At 48.3% G+C, this 9,681-nt stretch overlaps 1 pseudogene; it reads right to left on the bottom strand.

The window, feature by feature from the left end:
* Positions 1–8,138: 8,138 nt before the first annotated feature.
* On the bottom strand, positions 8,139–8,270 carry LOC115832069 (annotated as a pseudogene).
* Between the last annotated feature and the right edge of the window lie 1,411 nt (positions 8,271–9,681).

Genomic DNA, 9,681 nt, shown 5'->3' with positions numbered 1-9,681 from the left:
GGAAGCCAGTTCCTTGCGATGCATCTCTCTCTCTGTATATATGGATATACATACTGGTTCTGTTTCTCTGTTTCTCCGGTAGAGCCCTGACCAATACACTACCTAATAAAATCAACTAAATTCAAACTCATCATTCTCTCTCCCACTATCCTGCACCATCACACCCCCACAAGGCGCCCTCCAGTCCTCATCCTGGTGAACGGCATGGTCTTCCTTGCTGCTGCCCAGGCCAGAAGCTGCGGGGTCTGGCCAGACTCCTCCCTCTCTCTCCTCCTATACCCAGGCATTGGGCCAGCCCAGGGGTTTGGAGAATCCGCACCCATCCCTCCACTCACACCTCCGCTGTTTGCCCTCTGGCTTTCCACTGTAGATATCTCACTGGATTCTCTGTCTCCATGACAGTCTCATCTCCCCTGCCCCACCCACCAGCCAGGGTGGTCTCTGAGAATCCCATCTGTCCTGTTTAAAGGCCTCTTCTGTGGGCAACGTGGAGTCCACACCCCCATGCCGGCCGGCCCTCTCACTCCAGCCGCTGCCCCAGGACCAGAGCTTTGGGCCTCCATCTACCTACTGGCTGGCTGCTTGCTTTCCTGAATGCCAGGAAAACCCCAGCCACTGGGGGCTTGGGCTGGGTCTCTCAGTTCCTACTTTGGAACCTAAAACCTAGTAAGTACTTAAAAACTGTTTTCCTGCAGTGCGATTGAATGGACTTACCCCTCCCTCACCATCTCCTTTAACTGCTCATAATACAGAACCCAAGAAATGTACTTAATTAGTTTGGGGGTTACCAACAGGAATTTCATTGTCTTTGTTCATGATTTAACGGTAGGTGATTCGCGCAAAAAAGATGTTGCCCCTTAAGAAAATGAAATCTGCTTTTGTCTCGCGTGTGGGCTTCAAGTGAGTTTTATTTATTTATTTATTTATTTATTTATTTATTTTTGAGATGGAGTCTCGCTCTGTCACCCAGCCTGGAGTGCAGTGGCGTGATCTCCGCTCACTGCAAGCTCCACCTCCCAGGTTCATGCCATTCTCCTGCCTCAGCCTCCCGAGTAGCTGGGACTACAGGTGCCCGCCACCACACCTGGCTAATTTTTTCTATTTTTAGTAGAGACGGGGTTTCACCGTGTTAGTCAGGATGGGCTCGATCTCCTGACCTCGTGATCCGCCCGCCTCGGCCTCCCAAAGTGCTGGGATTACAGGTGTGAGCCACCGCGCCCAGCCCAGTGAGTTTTATTTTTTGTTTCCCAGTGGTGCTTGATACTAAAATATGTTTCACTCCGCTGTTGATCCTTCAACAAGTCTAGAAGAACATGTGGCCTCAGGGCCATTTCTTTAGGGTCCTAAGCAGATAGGAAGAGCTTTGCTCTGTCTCATGTTCCAGCGGACCCAACATTCATGTCTCTATTGGATGGGAACTGCTGCTGGAGCATCTTCCTTTCTGGAGACAGAGCCTGAGTCCTAGGCCCCGGGCCTTTCTCTCCATCCCTGTCATGCAATTCTTTTAAGTGTTAGCTCCTGGCACAAAGCCTGTGGTCTGCCAGAACCCACCCTGAGGGCCGAGCCCCATGCCTGGCTTCCCTAATGCCCCAGGCTGGGAGCTCAGCAGCCACAGCCTACAACTTGGAGCAGGAAGAACTTACTGAAAAGGCTCACTGTGAACTTGGACCTGATTTTGACTTCTTCTCTGTTTGAGAGTTTGTGTTTCCCCCACTGGATTCTGGATTCCTAATAATCCTGTGATGAGTCCTCTCTGGAACGATGACAGTGATTAAGCCAACAGTTGTGTGCTGCAGGAGGCAACTCTGACCCACACAGTCTTCTTGAGTTCATGAATCAAAGATGCCAGACCCTGAACCCCAAGGGCCGGGTGCCAGTGACCCTGTGAAGGTCGTCCTGTGGCCCTTGCAGGTGGAGCCTGTCTTTCCTCCGTGCAAAGCGTGCTCTTGCTGCCCACCGTGGGAAGCTGGGCCCCTGAGTTCCAGCCTCCCTTGCAGAGATGTGCACTTTCCCGGTACTTTTCCGCCCTGGCATTCTGCATGACTGCCAGGCAATCGCTCGGAGATAAAGTGTACCCTTTATAAGCCCAGAACTTTAAGTTTCTCTCACACAGAGATCAGACTCCTAAAGGGAGTAACTGAAGACATTCTGAAAGCTCCAGGAACAGAGAAGCAGAAGGAGGCCGCCTGCCTCCTGCCAACAGCCAGTCAGGTGAGCTGCGAGCCACCTGGCTGTGTCCCCGGCTGCCCTCCGGGGCCCACTGCCATGGAAACCGCACACGGCATCGCTGCTTGAGGAGCCAGACAAACACGGCTGGCAGGGCCACTGGGTGGGCAGAAGGCAGCTGAGCAGAGCTTCAGGAAGCTGGGCTTCTCTTCTCAGCCCTGCCGCCCCCTCTTCACCGTGTCTGGAACAAGGTATTGCCCCACTAATGATCTGCTCCCTTGAAAGTGATAAACAATCTCACGCTTCGATTCAAGGATGCGGAGCCCTGGTTCTGAGGCACCAGCTGCTCTGTGAGCCTGAAGTGGCTCACATAGTGTTTGAATCAACATGCATTGCATGGCGATGAGAAGGACCACCCTTCAGGAACCAAGTGGGAAAGTGGCCCTCAACCTTTGCAGTCGGAAAGCATCGTAGAGAGATTCCTCGTCCCCAGGGTTTGTCCCCAGGCCCCTCCGTGTCATGTAAGCAGTGGTAGCATTCGTGTGCTACCATAGCAGGTAAATGGAACAATTAAAAGTTACGGAATCACTGTAGTCTCTTCCCCACCCTTCACAGCCACTGGAATTCATATCTGCCTTAACGGAGTTCTGGCCACCTCCTTCCTCCTCTGTGAAACCCTCTGTGGCTGCCCATTGCTTGCAGGAAACACCCAGAGCTCTGAGTGCAGCAGCTCACGTTCTTCACAGTCTGGCCCTGACCTTCCCTCTGGCTGCTCAACAGCCTGAATGTGGACCCCGGCCAGCCTGCCCTCCACATCACCCCGGCGACACTTAGTTCCTTCAGTGCGTTCTCATCTGAACACCACACAGCAAGTGTACCTACCACATTGTCCACTTACGAGTGGCTTTCCTTTTGCGAATAGAATCTTTAATGGTACCCAAAAACAATACAGTACTTTGAAAAAAAGAGTGCAAATATTAGTTGGTACTGGGAAACAAGAAAGGGTTAGAAATATTCTGACTCTGCCGGGTGCGGTGGTTCACGCCTGTAATCCCAGCACTTTGGGAGACCGAGGCAGCCGGATCACCTGAGGTCAGGAGTTCAAGACCAGCCTGGCCAACATGGTGAAACCCCGTCTCTACTAAAAATACAAAAATTAACCAGGTGTGGTGGCGCATGCCTGTAATCCCAGCTACTCAGGAGGCTGAGGCAGAAGAATCACTTGAACCCAGGAGGCGGAGGTTGCAGTGAGCCGGGATCGCACCATTGAACTTCAGCCTGGGTGACAGAGCGACACTCCATATATATATATATTAAAAAAAAAAAAAAAAAGGCCAGGTGTGGTGGCTCAAGCCTGTAATCCCAGGACTTTGGGAGGCCAAGATGGGCGGATCACAAGGTCATGAGATCAAGACCATCCCGGCTAACATGGTGAAACCCGGTCTCTACTAAAAATACAAAAAATTAGCCAGGCGTAGTGGCGGGCGCCTGTAGTCCCAGCGACTCGGGAGGCTGAGGCAGGAGAATGGCATGAACCCAGGAGGCGGAGCTTGCAGTGAGCCGAGATCGCTCCACTGCACTCCAACCTGGGCAACAGAGCGAGACTCTGTCTCAAAAAAAAAGGTTACCTAGAGGGGGAGGTGGGGGAAGGAGAATGAGCAGGTGGGGATATCTTTTCATATCATTTTGATGGTTTGAACTATGTCATGCATCTCCCATTTGAAAGTTAAACATATTTTTTGAAAAATTATACAAGCATAAAACATTGTTAAATTCAGTCACTTCACAAAAACATGTAAAGTTGGACTCCAAATGCCAGAGGATCCATGGAATCTAACTGTTCTGCCTCTTCTCCCCTATATAAAGCTTCCTCGAGGGCAAGTATCTTGTCCTATTCATCTTTGCATCACTGGGCCCAAGCACATAGTAGATAATCAACAAATCTTTATTGAATACATGGGTTGTGGAAACTGACAGCCACAGATGAAACGCAGAAGAAGGCACTAGTGCACATGATCAGGACTGCTCACTTTATTTAACAAGAATCACCATAGTGATGAGAGATGTGTGAGGGAAACTGCACTGCGGCTGCCAACAGCAGCAGGCTAGGGCCAACGGGCTCCTGGAGGCAAAGCCTGGACCATTTCTGACTGAGGGGCTCGTCATTGCCTAGAACTTTATGCTTTGTGTGGGGGGCGAATTTCTTTTTGTAAAATTGTATTCATTTTAACAGCAAATGTTGAAAATGTTTCAATATGCATTCTCCCCTAAAATGTGTAGTTATAAGATAGGAGACTTGGTTTTCTTGCCATTTTTCCTTTGCTGATTAAAAAGAAGAAAAAATAAAAAAAAAAAAAACAGGAAATGAAATCTGGTTTATATATAATTTGTCACACATGTAAGATATCCAACTTTGTAAGCACTCCAAGTTTTCATTAACTCTGCTAAAATATATTTACATTAAGAAATTTCCCAGCCCTAATGTCGTTAGTTTCAAACTTCCAAACTCAGTTGTTTTGCTAAAAACGCAGATCAGGGCCAGATGGAGGAACAAGCACCCCTGATTGACCTCCCTCCGAACCAAAATCCCATAAATGACAGAAACATCTTCCTTAATTAGAAGTAGCACAAAAGGGAAAGAAAGGGGAAGGAAATGCATCATGTTCTGGGAATAAATCAGCAAGGTCACCAGCTTCGCACAGCATTTGCCCCCAGTTGATATAGAAAGTGTGAATACTTGCTCCAGAGAAGAAAGACAGTCTCCCCAGGAATCACTGACTCCCTGTCCCTGAGAAGGACAGGGAACTCATGGCCGGGCACGGTGACTCACGCCTGTAATCCCAGCGCTTTGGGAGACTGAGGTAGGCAGATCATGAGGTCAGGAGATCAAGACCATCCTGGCTAACACGGCGAAATCCTGTGTCTACTAAAAAAATACAAAAAAAATTAGCCGGGCATGGTGGTGGGCGCCTGTAGCCCCAGCTACTCGGGAGGCTGAAGCAGGAGAATGGCATGAACCCAGGAGGCAGAGCTTGCAGTGAGCCGAGATCGCGCCACTGCACTCCAGCCTGGGTAACAGAGCAAGACTCCATCCCAAAATAAATTAATTAAATAAATCGGGAGGCCGAGACCGTCACTTGAGGCTAGGAGTTCGAGACCAGCCTGGCCAACACGGCAAAACCCCTTCTCTACTAAAAATACAAAAATTAGCCTGGCATGGTGGCACGCCTGGAATCCCAGCTACTTGGGAGGCTGAGGCAGGAGAATCACTTGACGCCAGGAGGCGGAGGTTGCAGTGATCTGAGATCACCCCACTGCACTCTAACTTGGACGACAAAGCATGACTCCGTCTCAAAAAAAAAAAAAAAAAGTAAAGTGGAATTTTAGAAATCTAGGCACATTGCAGCAAAATTTTGGAATACCAACGAAAAAAGGAAAATCCTCATAGTTTTCTGACAGAGAGAATAAGTTGTCACAATAGAATGAAAATCAGCTTGACATCAAGACATCATCAATCCCGAATCCTAAAAGATAGTAGAGCAATTTCTCTAACATTCCAAAGAAAAAACTATTCGTAATCTAGGATCCAAGACCCAGCTAATCTAGCCTTAAAGTGGGGGTGCAAAATAAAGACATTTTCATGCATATATGGGTTCATCCCACCTATAAACTCCCCCCAAAGAATCTAAGAAAATAAAAGAGATCGACTGCAGTAAGTGCTGAAGGGAGAAATAAAGACAGAGATGATGCACTAAGCTGGTCTTAAAAATATGAAACTAAAGTCTCAAATGAGCTCAGTGTGGTAGAGAATTGGTCACAGGCGGGCAGAAGCAGCGGCGAGAGAACAGCGAGTAAATTCACATTCCCGGTGCGGGCATGACTGTCCCAAGGCAAGAACAGAGCTTTCTGCAAATGATCCGCTCAGACCTGCCGCACTTCTGAAAACAACCTCACTGGGATTTCTAATAAACTGGACTGATTCACTAAATAATTGGACTAGCAAACCAGTTTTACCTTTTTTTTTTTTTTTTTTTTTTTGAGACGGAGTCTCGCTCTGTTGCCCAGGCTGGAGTGCAGTGGTGCAATCTCGGCTCACTGCAAGCTCCGCCTCCCGGGTTCACGCCATTCTCCTGCCTCAGCCTCCCGAGTAGCTGGGACCACAGGTGCCCACCACCACGCCCGGCTAATTTTTTGTATTTTTAGTAGAGACGGGCTTTCACCATGTTAGCCAGGATGGTCTCCATCTCCTGACCTTGTGATCCGCCCGCCTCGGCCTCCCAAAGTGATGGAATTACAGGCATGAGCCACAAAGCTCTTTCTCTTAACTTACGTTGTCAGGAAACTGGTAACGTAGATTGAATGACCCGCCCCAGTTTTTCACCCACACTCACACCCTCGACATAGCCTCCCTTTCCCACCCCTTGACTTTGGGCTTGGCCAAAGGGATGCCAGCAGGCATGACACAGCAAAACTGGAAATGTGTCTGTGGGGTTAGATGTGCCCTCTCTCAGGGCCCTGCCATCAGCCAGAGATGAACCTGCCCCTGCTGGTCCCAGGAAGAGGATGAGAGGCATGTGGAGCAGGGCTGCCCAGCCAACCCACAAACTCATGAGTAAGAAATAAATGATTATTACTGTTTGCCACTGAGATGTGGGGATGGTTTGTTACACAGCATAATGGTGACAATAGCTAACTGATACTCAGAGGGCAAGTGTCATGGCAGCAAACATGAGGTGGAATTCCTGAGCCTTTATATTACAGTGGCTGCTCTCGCTAGAGATGCAGTTCAACTCTGGCTGGTGCGATGGCTCACACCTGCAGTCCCACCTGCAGTCCCAACACCTGCAGTCCCACCTGCAGTCCCAACACCTGCAGTCCCACCTGCAGTCCCAACACCTGCAGTCCCACCTGCAGTCCCAACACCTGCAGTCACACCTGCAGTCCCAACACCTGCAGTCCCACGTGCACTCCCAACACCTGCAGTCCCACCTGCAGTCCCACCTGCAGTCCCACCTGCAGTCCCAACACCTGCAGTCCCACCTGCAGTCCCACCTGCAGTCCCAACACTTGCAAGGCCAAAAGCAGAGGATTGCTTGAGCCCAGGAGTTTGAAAGCAGCCTGGGCAGTGGATCGAGACTCCATCTCTACAACAACAACAACAAAAACACAGTGTTTTGAACTAAAGGAGCCATACAGAGGATGTAATACAGATTTATTAAATTCAAAACCAGGCCGGGTGCGGTGGCTCACACCTGTAATCCCAGCACTTTGGGAGGCAGAGGTGGGCGGATTACCTGAGGTCAGAAGTTCAAGACCAGCCTGGTCAACATGGTGAAACCCCATCTCTACTAAAAATACAAAAATTAGTCAGGCGTGGTGGTGCATGCCTATAATCCCAGCTACTTGGGAGGCTGAGGCAGGAGAATTGATTGAACCCAGGAGGTGGAGGTTGCAGTGAGTCAGGATTGCGCCACTGCACTCGAGCCTGGGCGACAAGAGCAAAAGTCTGTTAAAAAAAAAAAATCCAGGCCGGGCGCAGTGGCTCACGCTTGTAATCCCAGCACTTTGGGAGGCCGAGGCGGGCGGATCACGAGATCAGGAGATCGAGACCACGGTGAAACCCCGTCTCTACTAAAAATACAAAAAAATTAGCCGGGCGTGGTGGCAGGCGCCTGTAGTCCCAGCTACTCGGAGAGGCTGAGGCAGGAGAATGGCGTGAACCCGGGAGGCGGAGCTTGCAGTGAGACGAGATTGCGCCACTGCACTCCAGCCTGGGCGACAGAGCGAGACTCTGTCTCAAGAAAAAAAAAAAAAAACAGAAAAACTACTTTTCTGGAATACAAATCAGAATAGTGGCTGCTTGGGGATTAGGGCACAAGGGAAGTTGAGTAGACTGTAAAGGGACTGGGGGGAGTTTTCTACAATGGTGGCAATGTTTTCTGCCTTGATTGGGGCGTTGGCTACAGATAGATATTTGTAAAAAGGCATTAAATTATATACTTAAGATCTGTGTGTTTTACTAAACTATTCCTCAGTTTTTCAATTAGCAATAATCGCGCCTCGGATAAACCTCATTGGCTACGAGACTGCCACTGCACAAAGCTATTCCTCAATTTTTAAAAACATATCTGTATGGAGTGGACACCCAGACCAGGGTGAGGCTGAGGTGCAAACAGGCCAGGCTGAGGTGCTGCGCAGCCCTCCAAGACTCCAAGACTAGGTGGGCTCTGGGTAGACAAAGCCTCCCTCTCACAAAAGGTCTGGGAACCCTTTTCAGGGGGCTCAGAGTCTGGCCACATCTCTAGGTTTTCTGACGTCCTAGACACACCATGAGAAGGAACTTTGACTGGGCTCTCAGTCTGGTAGGTGACCTAGGATATGAGGCTTATACCCAGGGCCAGGAACCCAGGGCTTGTATCCAGAGCCTAGGACTTGGGGCTTATACCCATGGCCTAAACCCTGGGGCATATACCCAGGGCCTAGGACACAGGCTTATACCCAGAGCCTAGGACACAGAACTTATACTCAGGGTCTAGAACCCGGGGCTTATCCCCAGGGATTAGGACATGGGGCTTATACCCAGAGCCTAGGACACAAGGCTTCTACCCAAAACCTAGGACACAAAGCTTATACCCAGAGCCTAGGGCATGGGGATTATACCCAGAGCCTAGGACGCGGCGATCATATTCAGAGCGTAGAACACGGAGCCTGTACTCAGAACACACTAACCTGGAAATAGATGCTCTGAAACGCAACTAGGAGAAAACCTGGCAAACGTCAGTCGTGATTGTCTCTTGTCCCCGTGCAATAGGATTACAAGTGTCTTCCTTTTCTTTGTTCTTGTTGGTTCCTTATAAATTTAAAATAAATGATTAACCTCAAATGTATTTATGGACATGTGATTACATATAGAAGAGTGATTGTTAAATATTCTTTCTCAGGATTTATACTCTGAAAATCTCCTGTGGACCCTAAGGAACTTTACGTGAATTGCATCTATCAATTTTACTGTAATACAGACTAAATTTGAGGAGGTTTTGAAATATGTACTTATTTTAAAATAGTCATGATTCCACAATATCTACATATTTCAAAACATCATGTCGTACACATTAAATAATTTCATTTTCAATTAAAAATAAGCTGTAAAAAGAATCCAAATTGCTCAATTTTTTAAATTAAAAAACAACAAACCCATTGTCGTATGTTAGCAATAAATAATTTTGCATGGAAAGCAACAATATCTTCTGCAAAATTAGTGAGTTGCATTGTTTTCCGCTGGCAAATCTCTAGGTCGATGTCTGAGCTGATTCTCAGATCTGCTTTTGCCTTCAATCTGTTACAATGTCACACATCACGGCATCTCTGGAAAATTCCACTGTATACTCATGGGAGAATGAGAATGAAAAAAGGCAAATCACATCTTACCATTATTATGAAAATAGTTTTGGCTACACTTTGAGAACTACTAATATAGAGTATAATCGCAACTGTATAAAAATAGGCAAAGAAAAT

This window comes from Nomascus leucogenys, chromosome 2 (genome assembly GCF_006542625.1).
Source record: "Nomascus leucogenys isolate Asia chromosome 2, Asia_NLE_v1, whole genome shotgun sequence".
NCBI classification, from domain to species: domain Eukaryota; kingdom Metazoa; phylum Chordata; class Mammalia; order Primates; family Hylobatidae; genus Nomascus; species Nomascus leucogenys.
The sequence above is the reverse complement of the archived record's forward strand: the minus strand, read 5'-3'. Positions and strand labels throughout refer to the sequence as shown.